This window comes from Panthera tigris, chromosome D1 (assembly GCF_018350195.1).
Source record: "Panthera tigris isolate Pti1 chromosome D1, P.tigris_Pti1_mat1.1, whole genome shotgun sequence".
Taxonomy (NCBI): Eukaryota; Metazoa; Chordata; class Mammalia; order Carnivora; family Felidae; genus Panthera; species Panthera tigris.
This window is the reverse complement of record NC_056669.1, coordinates 4,927,501-4,947,593: the sequence shown is the minus strand read 5'-3', so window position 1 is coordinate 4,947,593 and position 20,093 is coordinate 4,927,501. Positions and strand designations below refer to the sequence as shown.

Genomic DNA, 20,093 nt, shown 5'->3' with positions numbered 1-20,093 from the left:
ATTCTCAGTTTTTAAGAATCTCTTATGGTTTGCCTCCTTCCCTCTCTGTAACTTTTTCCCCCTCCTTCCCCTCCTCCTTGGTCTTCCATTAAGTTTCTCAGGATCCACATAAGAGTGAAAACATATGGTATCTGTCTTTCTCTGTATGACTTATTTTACTTAGCATAACACTCTCCACTTCCATCCACATTGCTACAAAAGGCCATATTTCATTCTTTCTCATTGCCACGTAGTATTCCATTGTGTATACAAACCACAATTTCTTTATCCATTCAGCAGTTGATGGACATTTAGGCTCTTTCCATAGTTTGGCTATGGTTGAGAGTGCTGCTATAAACCTTGGGGTACAAGTGCCCCAATGCATCAGTACTCCTGTATCCCTTGGGTAAATTCCTAGCAGTTCTATTGCTGGGTCGTAGGGGAGATCTATTTCTAATTTTTTGAGGAAACTCGACACTGTATTATACAGCACCTGCACCAGTTTGCCTTCCCACCAACAGGGCAAGAGAGTTCCCATTTCTCCACATCCTCTCCAGCATCTATAGTCTCCTGATTTGTTCATTTTAGCCCCTCTGACTGGTGTGAGGTGATATCTGAGTGTGGTTTTGATTTGTATTTCCCTGATGAGGAGCAACTCTGAGCATCTTTTCACGTGCCTGTTGGCCATCTGGATGTCTTCTTTAGAGAAGTGTCTATTCATGTCTTATTTCTTCACTGGATTATTTATTTTTTGGGTGTGGAGTTTGGTGAGCGCTTTATAGATTTTGGATACTAGCCCTTTGTCCAATGTGTCATTTGCAAATATCTTATCCCATTCCATTGGTTGCCTTTTAGTTTTGTTGATTGTTTCCTTTGCTGTGCAGAAGCTTTTAATCTTCAGGAGGTCCCAATGGTTCATTTTTGCTTTTAGTTCCCTTGCCTTTGGAGATGTGTCAAGTAAGAAATTGCTATGGCTGAGGTCACAGATGTTTTTTCCTGCTTTATCCTCTAGGGTTTTCATGGTTTTCTGTCTCACATTCAGGTCCTTTATGTATTTTGAGTTTATTTTTGTGAATGATGTAAGAAAGTGGTCTAGTTTCATCCTTCTGCATGTTGCTGTCCAGTTCTCCCAGCACCATTTGTTAAAGAGACTGTCTTTTTTCCATTGGATATTCTTTCCTGCTTTGTCAAAGATTAGTTGGCCATACTATTATGGGTCCAATTCTGGAGTCTCTATTCCATTCCATTGGTCTATGTGTCTGTTTTTGTGCCAATACCATGCTGTCTTGATGATTACAGCTTTGTAGTAGAGGCTGACGTCTGGGATTGTGATGCCTCCTGCTTTGGTCTTCTTCAAAATTACTTTGGCTATTCAGGCCTTTTGTGATTCCATACAATTTTTAGGATTGCTTTTTCTAGCTTTCAGAAGAATGCTGGTGCAATTTTGGTTGGGATTGCATTGAGTGTGTAGACAGCTTTGGGTAGTATTGACATTTTAACAAGGTTTATTCTTCCAATCCCTGAGCATGGAATGTTTTTCCATTTCTTTCCATCTTCTTCAATTTCCTTCATAAGCTTTCTATAGTTTTCAGCATACAGATCTTGTACATCTTTGATTAGATTTATTCCTAGGTATTTTATGCTTCTTGGTGCAATTGTGAATGGGATCAGTTTCTTTATTTGTCTGTTGGTTCGTTATTAGTGTATAAGAATGCAACTGATTTCTGTACATTGATTTTGTATCCTGCAACATTGCTGAATTCATGTATCACTTCTAGCAGACTTTTGGTGGAATCTATCGGGTTTTCCATGTATAATATCATGTCATCTGCAAAAAGTGAAAGCTTGACTTCATCTTTGACAACTTTGATGCCTTTGATTTCCTTTTGTTGTCTGATTGCTAATGGTAGCACTTCCAACACTATGTTAAATAACAGCGGTGAGGGTGGACATCCCTGTCGTGTTCTTGATCTCAGGGAGAAAGCTCTCAGTTTTTCCCCATTGAGGATGATATTAGCGGTGGGCTTTTCATAAATGGCTTTTATGATGTTTAAGTATGTTCCTTCTATCCCGACTTTCTCGAGGGTTTTTATTTAGAAAGGATGCTGAGTTTTGTCAAATGCTTTTTCTGCTTCGATTGACAGGATCAATGGCCCTTTTCTTTTATTAATGTGATGTATCACATTGATTGATTTGCGAATGTTGAACGAGCCCTGCAGGCCAGGAATGAATCCCATTTGATCATGGTGAAGAATTCTTTTTATAAGCTGTTGAATTCGATTTGCTAGTATCTTCTTGAGAATTTTTGCATCCATAATCATCAGGGATATTGGCCTGTAGTTCTCTTTTTTTACTGGGTGTCAGTCTGGTTTAGGAACCAAAGTAATGCTGGCTTCATAGAATGAGTCTGGAAGTTTTCCTTCCCTTTCTATTTTTTGGAATAGCTTGAGAAGGATAGGTATTATCTCTGCTTTAAATGTCTGGTAGAATTACCCAGGGAAGCCATCTGGTCCTGGACTCTTATTTGTTGGGAGATTTTTGATAACTGATTCCATTTCTTTGCTGGTTTGGGGTCTGTTCTAATTTTCTCTTTCTTCCTGTTTGAGTTTAGAAGTGTGTGGGTGCTTAGGAATTTGTGCATTTCTTCCAGGTTGTCCAGTTTGTTGGCATATAATTTTTCACAGTATTCCCTGATAACTGCTTGTATTGCTCAGAGACTGGTTGTAATGATTCCATTTTCATTCATGATGTGATCTATTTGGGTCATCTCCCTTTTCTTTCTGAGAAGCCTGGTTTATCAATTTTGTTTATTTTTTCAAAAAACCAACTCTTGGTTTCATTGATCTGCTCTACACGTTTTTTAGATTCTATATTGTTTATTTCTGATCCTTATTATTTATCTTCTTATGCTGGGTATGGGTGTCTTTGCTGTTCTGCTTCTATTTCCTTTAGGTGTGCTGTTAGATTTTGTATTTGGGATTTTTCTTGTTTCTTGAGATAGGCCTGGATTGCAATGTATTTTCCTCTCAGGACTGCCTTCACTGCATCCCAAAGCGTTTGGATTGTTGTATTTTCATTTTCATTTGTTTCCATATGTTTCTTAATTTCTTCTCTAATTGTCTGGTTTACCCATTCATTCTTTAGTAGGGTGTTCTTTAACCTCCATGCTTTTGGAGGTTTTCCAGACTTTTTCCTGTGGTTGATTTAAAGTTTCATAGCATTGTGGTCTGAAAGTGTGCATGGTATGATCTCAATTCTTTTATACTTATGAAAGGTTGTTTTGTGACCCAGTATGTGATCTATCCTGGAGAATGTTCCATGTGCACTTGAGAAGAAAGTATATTCTGTTGCTTTGGGATGCAGAGTTCTAAATATATCTGTCAAGTCCATCTGATCCAATGTATCATTCAGGGCCCTTGTTTCTTTTTTGATCCTGTGTCTAGGTGATCTATCCATTGTTGTTAGTGGGGTATTGAAGTCCCCTGCAATTACCACATTCTTATCAATAAGGTTGCTTATGTTTGTGATTGTTTTATATATTTGGGGGCTCCTGTATTCGGCACATAGACATTTGTAATTGTTAGCTCTTCCTGATGGATAGACCCTGTAATTATTATATAATGCCCTTCTTCATCTCTTGTTAAAGCCTTTAATTTAAAGTCTAGTTTGTCTGATACAAGTATGGCTACTCCAGCTTTCTTTTTACTTCCAGTAGCATGATAGATAGTTCTCCATCCCCTCACTTTCAATCTGAAGGTGTCCTCAGGTCTAAAATGAGTCTCTTGTAGACAGAAAATAGATGGGTCTTGTTTTTTTTATCCATTCAGATACCCTATTTCTTTTGGTTGGAGTATTTAGTGCAATTACATTCAGTGTTATTATAGAAAGATATGGGGTTAGAGTCATTGTGATGTCTGTAGGTTACATGCTTGTACTGATATTTCTAGTACTTTGTGGTCCTTGTAACATTTCACTCACAGATTCCCCGTTAGGATCTCTTATAGGTCTGGTTTAGTGGTGATGAATTCCTTCAGTTTTTGTTTGTGTGGTAAGACCTTTATCTCTCCTTCTATTCTGAATGACAGACTTGCTGGATAAAGAATTCTCAGTTGCATATTTTTTCTGTTCATCCCATTGAATATTTCCTGCCATTCCTTTATGGCCTGCCAAGTTTCAGTAGATAGATGTCACTAGTCTTATCGGTCTCCCTTTATATGTTAGAGTATGTTTATCCCTAACTGCTTTCATAGTTTTCTCTTTATCCTTCTATTTTGCCAGTTTCACTATGATATGTCATGCAGAAGATCGATTCAAGTTATATCTGAAGGGAGTTCTCTGTGCCTCTTGGATTTCAATGCCTGTTTCCTTCCCCAGATCAAGGAAGTTCTCAGCTATGATTTGTTAAAGTACATCTTCAGCCCCTTTCTCTCTCTTCTTCTTCTGGAATTCCTATGATATGGATATTGTTCAGTTTGATTGCATCACTGAGTTCTCTAATTCTCCCCTCATACACCTGGATTTTTTTTATCTCTTTTTCTCTTCTTCCTCTTTTTCCATAACTTTATCTTCTAACTCATCTATTGTCTCCTCTGCCTCTTCAATCCGTGCTATGGCCACCTCCAGTTTATTTTGCACCTCATTTATAGCATTTTTTAGCTCCTCGTGACTATTTTTTAGTCCCTTGATCTCTGTAGCAATAGATTCTCTGCTGTCCTGTGTGCATTTTTCAAGTCCAGCGATTAATTTTATGACTATAATTCTAAATTCTTGTTCCATTACATTGCTTAAGTCATTTTTGATCAATTTGTTAGCTGTTGCCACTTCCTGGAGTTTCTTTTGAGGAGAATTCTTCCATTTCATCATTTTGGGTAGTGCCTGTGGTAGCTCCAAACTGCAGGGCACTTCCCCTGTGCTGTCTGGAGAAACTTGTGTTGGTGGGCAGGGCCACAGTCAGACCCAATGTGTGCCCCCAGCCCATCAGTGGAGCCACAGTCAGACTGGTGTGTACCTTATCTTCCCCTCTCCCAGGGGCAGCATCACTGTGGAGTCATGTGGCCCTGTCTGGGCTGCTTGCACACTGACAGGCTTGTGGTGCTGCTTTGATGGGATCTGGCCAAGGGCATATTATCCAGGGTGGATCCACAAGGTGCACAGGGGCAGGAGGGGTAGGCTTAGCTATCTTTGCCCTTGGTGGTCCCCTTCAGGAGGTGCCTGCAGCACTGGGATGGAGGCAGGCCCATTCGAGGGATGGATCCACAGAAGCACAGCATTGGGCATTTGCATGGTGCAAGCAAGTTCCATGATGGGAACTGGTTCCCTTTGGAATTTTGGCTCTAATTGGAATATATATATATATATATATATATATATATATATATATATATATATGTGTGTGTGTGTGTGTGTGTGTGTGTGTGTGTTTGTAAATATTTTTGCATTTAATGTTGGATCTCATTCTCTGTATGATTGCTATAATAAAGTTTATTTCTACATATTTTGTGAAGCTAACAATTCAGTGAATTATACATGTAAATATAACAAATAGGTGAAAACATATTTACCAATAGATTACTATTTCTGATTCTTTTCATTCCATAATTCCAAGTTCATTTGTTATATATGTATTTTTGCATTTAAAAAACTTTCTTTAACAACTTTTAGTGTAATTCTGCTGGCATTTAATTATCTCACCTCTGAAAAAAATACTTGGCTGTTATTTTTAAAAGACATTTTCAGCCCCAGCCAGATCAGCAGAGGCAGGGCCCAGGCACTTGGGAGGTGATGGAGGGCAAGGAGCTGTTTAGGGGTAGGGAACAGTAAGATTTAGATTCACCCAGAGAGGGGAGAGCAGGGAAAAAGCTCTGAGGGCCCTAGAGGTGAGAGAGCAGATTAAGATCTAGAGCAACCTGATGGCCATGGAGGCCCAAGAGATGATGCAACGCCTTCAGGAGTTTCCAGAACATCAAAAAATGATCATGGGCCAATTGAATGAACAATGAGACAAAGATCAGTTTACTAACATCACCCTGATTGCCGACAGACATGATTTTAAGGCCCACAAGGCCGTTTTGGCTACTTACAGTAAGTTCTTCTACAAATTCTTTCAGGAGTTTACTCAGGAACCTTTAGTGGAAGTTAAACTTGTTAGTAAAATGGCCTCCATCATTTAATTGAGTTCACATATACAGAAAAATTGATGATACAAAGAGAAGAGGAGACCAATGATGTATAGAAAGCAGCAGAGTTTCTACAAACACTAGAAGCTATCAAAGCCTTTGAAGTCAGGAACAAAGAAAACTAAGCTCCCCTAAAGGAAAATACCACAGGAAAAAGTGAGGCAAGAGAGAGAGAGAGAGAAAAAGAGAGAGAGAGAGAGAGAGAGAGAGAGAGAGAGAGAGAGAGAGAGATTGCAGAAACTTCAAATGTTATCACTGAGTCATTGCCATCTGCAGAGTCAGAACCTATTGAAATTGGAGGTTGCTGAAGGCACAATCGAGGTGGAACATGAAGGCATTGAAATGTTGGAGGAAGTGGCTTGTGCCAAGCAGTCTATAAAGTACATCAGAGCACAGCTTCTTCTGATGATTCCACCCTAGCTCTGTTGGCAGATATTATGATGAAAGTACCATCTGGGTGATAGAAAAGAGCAGATTAAAGAAGAGGGTTGTACATCTGACCCAACAAGCAAACCAGTAGAAGGTATGTAAATTGTGGAATTTCAGCTGTCACATGTGAAAGACTCGATCCCTTGGGAGAAATGTAATTGTTCATTTAAACCACTTTACCATTTTTAAATTTTTTTAATGTTTTTATTTATTTTTGAAGGAAAGAGAGAGAGACAAGGCATGAGCAGGGGGAGAAACAGAGAGAGAGGGAGACACAGAATACGAAGCAGGCTCCAGGCTCTGAGCTGTCAGCACAGAGCCAGATGCGGGGCTCAAATGCACAAACTATGAGATCATAACCTGAACTGAAGTCGGATGCTTAACCGACTGAGCTACCCAGACCCAACAATCATTTTACCATTTTAATGAACACTGAAACCACACTCCACTGAGAGCCTCAAGTGTGAAATATGCAATAAAAGGTATCGCTGGGAGAGCATGTGGAGACAGCAACTCAACTGTTAACACCTCAGAGAAGGTGGAGTCAGTATGCAGCAAAGGACTGGGGGAAAATTTCACATGTGTCAATACTATGAGAAACAATGTGACCACTTTGGACATTTTAAAGAACGTCTCTGAAAACATGCAGGTGAAACACCTTCTGAATGTCCAAATTGTCATGAACGATCTGCCAGAAATGGCATCCTCAAATGTCACCTGACTGTGTGCCAAACTGGAGTGGGGACACAAAAAGGGAAGAAAATGCTTTAACAATGTCAGGTCCGTAACAATGTGTTTAACAACAGGGACCAGTTCAAAGATCATTTTGTAATACACACTGGAGATAAACCCCACCATTGCAGTCTATGTGACTTGTGGTTTATGCAAGGAAATGAATTAAGGAGGCATCTGGGTAATACTCACAGTATTTCAGAGTGTCTAGTAACCAAAGTTATTTCAGTAGAAACACGCATGCAAACTGAACCCCATGATTAATGACTATTATAGAACAAGTTGGGAAGGGGAATATGTTACCATTGCTTTCAATGTGTGGATTCAGCACAAGTCACTGTGGAACAGGTCCATCCCAATCTGCTCCAGGACAGCCAAGTGCATGATTCACAGATGAGTGAACTTCCAGGGCAGGTCCAGGTGGGTTATCTAGAACCGGGTCAAATTCAGACTGAAGAACGTACTGAAGTATCTGTGGAGCAGCTGAATGAATGGGTAAATCAGATGCCAGAGGAAGTACAAACTGAACTTCTAGAAGCTAATTTGGAACAAGTGACCCCTGAAATCATGAACCAGGAGGAGAGAGAGCCCATCCAAGCAGATGCTGTTGAGGCTGCCAGAGAAGCCTTCAAAGATGCTGATGGTTTAGAGACCAAACCAACAGTCGATTCCCAAGTTGAAAGGGCAGAGAATGAAAACAGAGTACCTGTGCCTGTTTTAGAATGAAATAACAAATGAATATTTTTTTTAATTTATGTGTTGGGTTTTTGAATTGTTGATGAGCAATGTGACTGTCCTTAAGCTAACAGACAAATGGACCAATGTTAAAATCTTTTCTGTTGTGAACTGTTTCTATTGAAACAAACTGACCCCTCCCCCATTTAATGCCACACAGGAGGGATCTTTCCCATAAGTGCATGGGAAGCTTTGAGAAGTATTATTTCTGGAAACTTCAATGGATTATATTCTTATGGTACAGCTGGGTATGAATGTATTTTCATCGTGATAATGGTTTCTCCCTTCTCTCTTTCCCAGGTCATGTTCTTTCTCAGATGTTTTCCATGTTATAAAATCAAACCTGAAATCATTAGAAGACAAGTTTATGTATTCTAAATCATGTTAGAACATTGAATGTATAGTAAACACAAGGCTGCATGAAGAAAAATACATTGTTACTGTGCAGTTAGATGTTGGTTTCTGGCCCTCTTTACTTTTTTTAAATGTTTTATTTATTTTTGAGAGAGAGAGAGAGAGAGAGTACAAGTGGGGACAAAGCAGAGAGAGAGGGAGACAGACTCTGAAGCAGGCTCCAGGCCCTGAGCTGTCAGCACAGAGCCTGACATGGGGTATGAACTCATGAACCCCAAGATTGTGACCTGTGTGGAAGTCAGATGCTTAAGTGACTGAGCCACCCAGACGTCCCTGTCCTTCTTTAGTTCGAACAAACTTCTTGTCTATACTGATAGTCACAGATGTCATCTCAGCAACAGAAACAGGTGGTGACATTTCAAGAACATAAAAAAAAGCACACCCTTGTACCTTTTCAAAACCAACTAAACTTCTATAACGTGTCTCTGATTCTTTCAAAGTATGTGTTGTAAGGAGCAATGTAGGTGATGCCATAGTACTTTATGTTTTTGCTTATAGTGGCAACTACTGATTCTTTTTCTTGGTAAGTTAGATTGAGAAATTTTATTTAATGGCAACTGAAGGGCCATTTCCAAATGGGAAAATTCCTTTATATCTGTCTTCAACTTTTTTTGGTAAAAAGTTGCATTAGTATTTTACCACCATATGTAGAAAAGAGGAGCATCATTTAAAAATTAATACATTTAAAATAAAGTACAAAGAAAAATATGTATATGTCAGGTTTTGTTTTGAATGAATCTTTTTCTCTGATCCTAATGTAAAGAACTTGTGCTGTAACTTTTAAAACCATACAAATAAGAGTGCTAAACTGTGGGCTTCAAACTAGGTGCGTTTAACCAGTATTACTTGGAAAATAAAATAGAAGAAAGAAAGAAAGAAAGAAAGAAAGAAAGAAAGAAAGAAAGAAAGAAAGAAAGAAAGAAAGAAAGAAAGAAAGATATTTTCATGGGGTTTATTGTCTTCTGGTTTGTATAGTATCTTATACAATGTCTGTTGTAATTCTTTGTCCCTTTGTATGTAATGTGTCCTTTTCTCTTGCTATTTTTAAGATTTTCTGGTTATAATTTTTTAAATGTGTCAAGATGTGGTTTTCATCATGTTTATCCTGCTTGAAGCTTATTGAATATCTTACACCTGTGAGTTTACAGTGTTCATCAAATTTGCAAAGATTTTTTTTTATTATTTCTCCAAATATTTTTCATGTTTCTTTCTCTTGTATCATTTGTGGAGTCAAATTACATATATTTAGATTATTTATCTAAGAACTCACTGATATTATTCTCTTGTGGTCTCTTTCTATGGGCTTAATTTTGGGAAGTTTATATTTCTGTCTTTAGGTTTATTGATGATTTGTTCTGAAGTGTCTATTCTGTGAAGTGCAGATTTTTTTTTTTCTGCAGAGTCTAATCTACTGTTGACTTTTCATTTTATTTGATGTCTCTGTGTGTGTGTACCTTTACTATCCTTCCTCTATTCATGTTTTCTTTTAAATTCTTGAAAATGTTTATAATTTCTCTTTTAACATGCATTCGAATTCTACTGTCTGCATTATTTCTGAGTCTGTTCCTATTAACTGACTTTTCTCCTGATTAATTTTTCCCTGCTTTTTAGTATGTCCACTGATATTTTCATTAGATGCTAGACAGTAAATTTTATGTTATTAGTTCATGGATTGTGTTGTTTTTATTTAAAGAGTTTGGGCTTTTCTGATAGGCAATCAAGTTATTTGCAGTTTAGTCTGAAGGGCTCAAAGATTGTCTTAAGCTTTTTGAAGGTACTTATACAGTATTCTTTAGGAGTAGATTATTCCCACTATTGAAGCAGAGCTCATATGGGGTTTTTACTGAATGTCTGCAAACCATCAACAAGGGCTCTTTCTTCTGGCTGGTGGAATAATCAAATGATTTCCATTCCTGCAGGAGTTCTGGGTTCCATTCAGCTCAGAGTTTCCCAGTTACTCAATTTTCCAAATTCTTGGAGCTTTCATTTGATGGACTGATTTCCCCATACTCAGCAAAATTTATAGAAATCCATCTTCAGAGTTGTGGAGCTCTTTTCCTGTATAAATTCCTCCTTTCCAGAATTCTACTCTGTAACTTCCAGCAGCTTCGAAGTCCCTGACCCCTGATCTCCATCTCATCAACCCACTAGAACATTATGAAACACTTGGAACATCTCTCTCTGCTGTCTGTTTGGGGATGTGCCCCTGGGCAAAAAGCCAGCATGGTCATCAGGCTCAACTCATTTGCTTCCCTTCAGGGATCATGATCCAATGAGTTCTGTTGTTTAATGTCTGAAAAGAGTTGGTTCATAGATTTTGTCAAGTTTGCTAATTGTTTAAGACAGGAAATTAAATCCAGTCCTTTTACTCCTTCATGGCAGAAATAGAAACTGTCATATAATTTTTTTAATCTAGAGAAGTATTTCCTTGTTTTTCAAAAGAATAGAACAGTTGTTTTAAAATTGATGTTCAAATGGTTTGTCTAATCATTTCTTCATTACTACATTAAGATCACACACTCTTGTCAGGAAAACTACAAAAAGATTCTGTGATCCTTCAGTGTATATATCAGAAGGCATATAATAAAGTAACTCATTGTTTATAACATATATTTAGATTTAAATGCCGTGTAATTATTCATATTCTCAGGTTCAGATCACATCTTTTTCCTGATAAAATCCTTTGTTTTTCCCAAATAGTGAGGCGCTTTTTCTGGTATTGATTCATCTCTATACAGTAGATATATATATATATTCTAGATGGTTACATATTGCATAGAAGAAACAGATATTTATTTCGATATACATTATCCTGAAAATATCGTTTTATGCAGTATGGCAAATAGTATGTTATTAACATTTATTATACTAGAAACTGATTTTTTCTTTTTATACTTTCCTTATATACAAAAAAGTATGGTTTATATTTTTATTTGACCCAAGTTTGATTTATTTCCCCACTCTGTGATTCAGAGAGGTTCTCAATAGTCAGTGTATGTACTGCCCCATTTACCATGGCAGTTTTCATTAAAAATTATAAATGAGGATATAAAGTCTCTTAAAAGCATCACTGAATAACAGGATCAGATAAATAGCTAAGCGATCAGCTGCTATGGTTTTTACACTGTAAAGGAGAAAATTATTTAACATAGTACTTACTATAGCATTTGCCTAAACACTGGTTCTCTTATGCACCCTCTTCTCTCTTTCTGAGCAGGAAGATACCATAGTGCCCCAGTCACAAAATCAAAAATGCTTGATTCTGAGACCTATGCTCTGTTTAAACACTAATATTTCTTATATATAGCTAAGATTTAATATAAGGCTAACCCAACATTGTTCTCTTTGCCAGTTCTAACACTGGTTCCAAAAGCACATTTAATTCCCAGGGATACGCTGGATCCACTTCATGACACAGTGAACCCTGGCTGTATATTGCAGCTAATGATCTCAACTATGCAAATGAAGCTGTAACATCTGTAATTACAAAGAATATCACTGTAAATCATTTGACATGAATGAGCAGCCTCATTGCACTTCAGGAAAGGCTTTTTAATGAACAAGGTCTAATAATTTTAAAGGCTTAATGAGCAATTATGCTAAAACCGATGATAGCACTAAGAAGATTCATCATAATTTATTGTTTTTTCTCAGATGTGATTTCTAATAATAGCATAGGCAAGATCATGATTGAGGTTCTACCCTTATCAACACACCATTTTCATTACAAAATGAATCCCCCCATACCTAATGCTATGCATTCTAACCAGTGGGAAGGAGAAAAAGAGAACTGCTATTTATTAAATATCATTACTACAAAGACTCTCATATATTAACTCATCTAATATACAACTAAATAACACTATATGATATTTATTATTTTTATTAAGTATATTATTATGTTCACATTTTTAATATGAGGAAACATAGACTCAGATATATTCAGGAATGTCTCCAAAGATTAGAAAGATAAGGAGAGAAAGAATTTGAATTGGACCCAGAATAACAGACTTTAAACCTAATACCCTTTCCACTGTATTACACTTCCTCTCTTTTATACCACTATAGCTACATACTGCATTAATTCAATGTACAACACTAGTAATTTGACTCCTATTCCTGTTTATGCATTTTGCTTAAACATTGATATATTAATATGCTTCTCATTTTTTAAAAATTTTATTTGAGCTGATTTTATCTGATTCCCATGGAAGATAATATGACTTAATTCAGTAAGTCATATCATGCATGTCTCATGTCAAGCTAATTTATAAATGGAAGACATTTGTAAATAGCTATCCATTATACTCCTGTTTACACCTGCTTCTGTCTTCATTGCACTTATCACTTCTGCTAAATGCCTGAACAAATGGGAGAAATATGGCTTTCCAGAGTCTCAATATATTCACTAGTGTCTTGTGATCCTCTGAAATCCCTACACTCACTTGTTTTTTCTTTTGCTCATCAGGAAGCCATTTCGTTAATTTGTCCTATGGGCAAAAAAATTTGTTTGCCTAAACACAATGCAAACGTCCATGTACATAATGAACAACATTAATGCCATTTTATTTGGGGGACTTAAGAGGGTAATTAGTAGCAGTCCTTAGCTCAGAAGAGCCAATGTCTTTCTTTTTGTTTTGTTTTGTTTTTTGCTATCTCTTGTCTATTTTGATCACAGTAATATGAGCTAAGTGAACTTAATAAAAGTGAGAGGCCCCTCATTTCTTTTTTTTTAAGCTTATTTATTTATTTTGAGAGAGAGAGCACAAAGTCGTGAGGGCAAAGAGAGAAGAGACATCGAAAATACCAAGCAGGCTCTGTACCCGCACAATGGAGCCAGATGCAGGGCTCAAACCCATGAACCCTGAAATCATGACCTTAGCCAAACTCAGATGCTTAACCAACTGAGCCACCCGGTTGCTCTGGACCCTCATTTCTTCTTGCCTTCTCACCTGGAAGGCTTGTATTATAAAACCAAACTACCAGGAAGCCCAGAACACTTAATTACTGCTAGTGATGATTTACCAGAATCAATATTTTAGAACTTATCTGTATCCTAATTTAAGTCTTCCAAACCATGGTCATCAGAGTAATAACCAAGTAAATAAAATTTTCATCGTTTCTTCTGTCTTTTGGGGGAACTTATATAATGTCAATAAAATCAGATCTGAGCCTGCAAAGCTATGTAGAAATAACTGGAAAAAATATATCAGAAAAGATTCATTTCCAAATGTGTTCATTTCCCCAGTGCCAAACACAAATGTATCAGTTGAGGAAATCTAATGTCTTCAGAGGACCAAGGTCACCAAATGTTGTAGGCTCTATGAAAAGCCTACCATTTTGTTTCAAATTGACACATTGCCCCATCTAGTTGAAACTCCACAGCTCAAGTACAAGTACAGTTTAGTTTAGGTTCTTATTAAACTGACTCAAAACACTTTAAAATGAAAGCTCCTGAAATTAGAAAATGTGCTCTGGAAATGAAAATGGTAAAATAAAAACAATGGGTCTCATATTTGCAACAAGTCTGAGAATCAATGCAAAATGAAAGTCTCAAGGGACAATATGCAACATTAGCCACCGTTTTAACAGCTCCCCAATCAGTGAAGACTAATTAAAAAATAGCAAATCCATATTTCTACTAAATGAATACATGGTATTATTGGAAGCCAGAAAGTTAAACTCTCTTCATCCAGCTCCATATTAATAAAAGGAAGTTATTCCTTCACTATTTAAAAATGTGCCAAGACTTCATATAAGCCAAACTATACATGTTTAAAGACAGTGACTATTAGAAAGGAAATTTAGATCTCAGACCCTGGGTCCACAACAAGAAAGACAAAGAAGACCTAAAGATCAGCCTCACACCTGAATTCTTCTTGCCCTGCTTTCTTATCTTCTCTCCCTAGTTTACTGGTGTCAGTTAATAGACAAACACTGTCAGAAACTAAAATTAATATAAAAGAAGACAAGACATGGTCCCTAATCTACTTTCTGAATTTTATCGTTTGTAGGTAAAAGAGAGAAGGAGAAAAAGCTAACATTTATCCCTAGCAAGAGGAAGTATTGTATATTAGTTAAGGATATCGGCTTCCAGTCCAGTCCACACTGGGTTCAAATCCCAATACTACCACTTACTGGCTCTATGGCCTTGAGTAAAATACTTAACTGTGTCTCAGTTTCCTTACCTGTGTAATGGAGTGATAACAGATCCTTAGGATCAATAAGAGAAATAAACAAGTAAACACATGATATAGCCCTCACTAAATATGAACTGTTGCCATTAGGTATTCCACATCAACTACCATACTAAGTGCTTTTGAATACATTCACTTTTGACCTTTCCATCACCCATTGTAATAGTTACTCAATTACACAGATGAGAAAATTGGCATGCAGAGAATTCAAATTCATTGTCCAATGATAACCAGTAAGTGGTGTTGCGAAGACTGAGACTCAGATCTAATTATAAAGCTTGTATTCTTTCCATGACATGTGCCTATCTGACTTATTTTAAGGCATTTTACAAGATGACAGCTTTAATACTTTTTAAATGGGTCAGAGGAATCCAATCGGTGATTCCATACTTAAAACAAATACAACAACCTAACCTGATGCTTTTACAACTTGGCTTAACAAGCTTTCCCCTTCCATTTAAGATGGATCTAATTAACTCATGTCCTAATTAACTATCCTGTAACTGGCCTGCAAATTAATCTGATCTTCTTTTCTCCACATAGATCATGTTCCTTTCTTGTGATCAAGAATACCTTCTTATGGGGCACCTGGGTGGCTCAGTGTGTTAAGAGTCCATATGTGGTTCAGGTCCTGATCTCACAGTTTGTGGGTTCAAGCCCGGTGTTGGATTCTGTGCTGACAGCTTAAAGCCTGCAGCCTGCTTCAGATTCTGTGTCTCCCTCTCTCTCTCTGCCCCTCGCCTGCTCATGCTCTTTCTCTCTCAAAAATAAATAAATATCAGAAATTTTTAAAAAGAATACCTTATTACAATAATTATAATTGACCATACAAATATTTTCAAAAAACTGAGTTTTCAAAGTATGCTGTGTCAAGGAGAAAAAAAGAACTCATTCTCCCATATAAGATCATGGATATGACAGACCACCCTAGGTTCACAGGGTATGACTGACATCCAAATTTACATTTACTCCTATGCCTGGCTCTTGACCCAGATTTTGTACTACTTGTCAGTTCTTCCATCCTTCAGTCTCCCAGCTGCAGACCAAAACGACGTGAAGACTCTGAATCCACTCATTCATTTGCTCAATATATATTGATTTATTACTTTCAGTGTTCCAGGAACTGGAGGCTGGAACACTCTGTTCCAGCCTCTGGAGAGGCTACTGTAAGCAGAAAAAAGTCCCTGCCTGCATAGAGATTTATTTCCTAGTGGGAGAAGAGATGCATTAAATAGATATACTATTCAAGGGCAAAAAATGCAATGAAAAAAAAAGGGGAAAAAAAGATAGTGTATGTATATGGGTAAAGTTGTAAAATTAAACAGATTAACGAAACCTCACTGAAAAGATGATATTTGAGCAAACACCTGGAAGAGGTGAGCGAGCATGTCATATGACATATGAGGAAGAAACATCCCAAGCAGAGATAACAGCAAGTATGAAGACCTTGATGCTAGAAAATGCCTAATGCATTTGACCGATGCAAGCAAACCACAGTGTCAAGAGGTAAGATCAGAAAAGTAATGAGGGACCAGATCATGTAGCGCCTGACAGAGTACTACTGTAGTACTCCACAGTTACCCCAGTGAACAATAAAGACGTTGAAGGTTTTGGAGCAGAGAACTAGCAAGATTTTACTTAAGTTTTGAAAGGATTCCTTTTGTTGCTATATTAAAAATGTATTGTATGGTATTAATGGCAACAACAAAGATAAAATAAATATTTTTATATCTGTAGAAGAAATTTAATGTGTTTAATAGGAAATAGAGAAGAGAAATAAGAAACTGCAGGAGATGTAAGACATGACATTAGGTAGCAAGAATAAGGCCTACTATATCAATAATAACAATAAATGTAAATGGGTGTGATTTTTCAATTGACAGAAGAACTCAGATTAGGAAAATAAAGAAAGTCAGGAGAGCTTCTGGGAAGATGGCGGCGTAGGAGGAAGCTAGGCTTACCGAGTCCTGCGGATCACTTAGATTCCACCCACACCTGCCTAAATAACTCAGAAAATCGCCAGAAGACTAGCAGAACGGCTTCTCCAGAGCCAAGCATAGACAAGAGGTCCACGGAAGAGGGTAGGAAGGGTGGAGAGGCAGTGTGTGCTACACAGACTGGCAGGAGGGAGCCTGGGTGGAGGGGCAGCCCACTGGACAAGCAGAAACCCCGAGTCTGGCTGGCAAAAATGGAGAGGCTGGATGGAGTGTGTTCTGACAGCAAGCAGGACTTAACATCTGGAAGGTTATAAGTTAACAGCTCTGCTTGGAGAACAGGAGGGCTGGAGGACAACGGGAGGGAGAGTTGTTGAGCCCCGGACAACAGAGAGCAGCGTGGCAGGGAACAAAGGTGCTCACCAGCGCCATCTCCCTCGCCCATCCCCGAGCCAAAATCCCAAAGGGAACCAGTTGCTGTCAGGGAACTTGCTTGCACCACGCAAACACCCAACTCTGTGCTTCTGCGGATCCATCCCTCCCGCAGGTCTGACTCCCGCCCAGTGCTGCAGATCTGCTTTGGGGAAATCTCCCAAAGCAGATTTCCAAAGGAAAAGTGAGCTGAGCCTGCCCCCCCCCCGCCCCTGTGCACCTTGCCGATCCACCCCAGCTAATACACCAGATCCCCAGCACCAAAAGCCTGGCAGTGTGCAAGTAGCCCAGATGGGCCACACCATCCCACAGTGAATCCCACCCCTAGTAGAGGGGAAGAGAAGGTAGAAACCAGTCTGACTGTGGCGCCAGTGGTGGGCTGGGGACACACATAAGGTCTGACTGCAGCCCCGCCCACCAATGCAAGTTATTCAAGACAGCATAGGGGAATGGCCCTGCAGTTCCGCACCACTCCAGGGACTATCCAAAATGACGAATCAGAAGAATTCCCCTCAAAAAAACGTTCAGAAAATAATGACAGCTAACGAACGGATCAAAAACGATTTAAACAATATAACAGAAAGTGAATTTAGAATAATAGTCATAGAATTAATTGCTGGGCTTGAAAAAAAGTATAAAGGACAGCAGGGAATCTATTGCTATAGAGATCAAGGGACTAAGGAACAGCCAGGAGGAGCTAAAAAATGCTATTAATGAGCTGCAAAATAAAGTGTAGATGACCACAGGTTGGATTGAAGATGCAGAGGAGAGAATGGGTGAACTAGAAGATAAAACTATGGAAAAAGAAGAAGCTGAGAAAAAGAGAGATAAAAAAATCCAGGAGTATGAGGGGAAAATTAGAGAACTAAGTGATGCACTAAAGAGAAATAATAGACGCATAATTGGTATTCCAGAGGAGGAAGAGAGAGGGAAAGGCACTGAAGATGTACTTGAACAAATCATAGCTGAGAACTTCCCTGATCTGGGGAAGAAAAAAGGCATTGAAATCCAAGAGGCACAAAGAACTCCCTACACACATAACTTGAATCAATCTTCTGCACAACATATCATAGTGAAACTGGCAAAATACAAGGATAAAGAGGAAATTCTGAAAGCCGTTAGGGATAAACATGCTCTAACATACAAAGGGAGACCAATAAGACTCATGACTGATCTCTCTTTTGAAACTTGGCAGGCCAGAAAGGAATGGCAGGAAATCTTCAAAGTGATGAATAGTAAAAATATGCAGCCAAGAATCCTCTATCCAGCAAATCTGTCATTTAGAATAGGAGAGATAAAGGTCTTCCCAAACAAACAAAAACTGAAGGAATTCATCACCACTAAACCAGCCCTACAAGAGATCCTAAGGGGAATCCTGTGAGACAAAGTACCAGAGACATAGCTACAAGCATGAAACCTACAGACATCACAATGACTAGAAAGCCCATATCTTTCCATAATAACACTGAATGTAAATGGACTAAATGCTCCAACCAAAAGACATAGGGTATCTGAATTGATAAAAAAACAAGACCCATCTATTTGCTGTCTACAAGAGACTAATTTGAGGCCTGAGGACACTTTCATATTGACAGTGAGGGGATGGAGAACTATTTATCATGCTACTGGAAGTCAAAAGAAAGCTGGAGTTGCCATACTTATATCAGACAAACTAGACTTTAAATTAAAGGCTTTAACAAGAGATGAAGATAGGAATTATATAATAATTACAGGGTCTATCCATCAGGAAGAACTAACAATTATAAATGTCTATGCACCAAATACAGGAGACCACAAATATATAAACCAAATCATCACAACATAACCAACCTTATTGATAAGAATGTGGTAATTGCAGGGGACTTTAATACCCCACTTACAACAATGGATTGATCATCTAGACACATGATCAATAAAGAATACAAAGGCCCTGAATGATACATTGGATCAGATGGACTTGACAGATATATTTAGAACTCTGCATCCAAAAGCAACAGAATATACTTTCTTCTCGAGGGCATATGGAACATTCTCCAAGATAGAACACATACTGGGTCACAACACAGCCCTTCATAAGTATACAAGAATTGAGATCATACATGCATACTTTCAGATCACAATGCTATGAAGCTTGAAATCAACCACAGGAAAAAGTCTGGAAAACCTCCAAAAGCATGGGGGTTAAAGAACACCCTACTAAAGAATGAATGGGTCAAACAGGCAATTAGAGAAGAAATTTAAAAATGTATAGAAACAAACGAAAATGAAAATACAACAATCCAAACACTTTGGGATGCAGCTAAGGCAGTTCTGAGAGGAAAATACATTGCAATCCAGGCCTATCTCAAGAAATAAGAAAAACCCCAAATACAAAATGTAACAGCACACCTAAAGGAAATAGAAGCAGAGCAGCAAGGACACCCCAAACCCAGCAGAAGAAACATAAAAAAGATCAGAGCAGAAATAAACAATTTAGAAGCTAAAAAAACTGTAGAGCATATCAATGAAACCGAGAGTTGGTTTTTTGAAAAAATAAACAAAATTGATAAAATTCTAGCCAGGCTTCTCAAAAACAAAAGGGAGATGACCCAAATAGATAAAATCATGAATGAAAATGGAAATATTACAATCAATCCCTCAGAAACACAAGCAATTACAGGGAATACTATGAAAAATTATATGCCAACAAACTGGACAACCTGGAAGAAATAAATTCCTAAGAACCCACACACTTCCAAAACTCAAACAGGAAGAAAGAGAAAACTTGAATAGACCCATAACCAGTGAAGAAATAGAATCAGTTATCAAAAATCTCCCAACAAATAGAGTTCAGGAGCAGATGGCTTCCCTGGGGAGTTCTAAAGCAGAGATAATACTTATCCTTCTCAAGCTTCCAAAAAATAGAAAGGGAAGGAAACTTCCAGACTCCTTTCATGAAGCCAGCATTAATTTGGTTCCTGAACCAGACAGAGACCCAGCAAAAAAAGAGAACTACAGGAAAATATCCCTGATGAATATGGAAGCAAAAATTCCCAATAAGATACTAGCAAATCGAATTCAACAGC

At 38.0% G+C, this 20,093-nt stretch overlaps 1 long non-coding RNA gene and 1 pseudogene across 3 annotated transcripts in view; one reads left to right on the top strand and one right to left on the bottom strand.

Moving 5' to 3' along the window:
• Window positions 1-20,093, bottom strand: part of LOC122231142 — a 103,714-nt gene that overhangs the window by 9,665 nt on the left and 73,956 nt on the right. The window lies entirely within an intron of this gene.
• LOC102970037 lies at window positions 5,895-8,042 on the top strand (annotated as a pseudogene).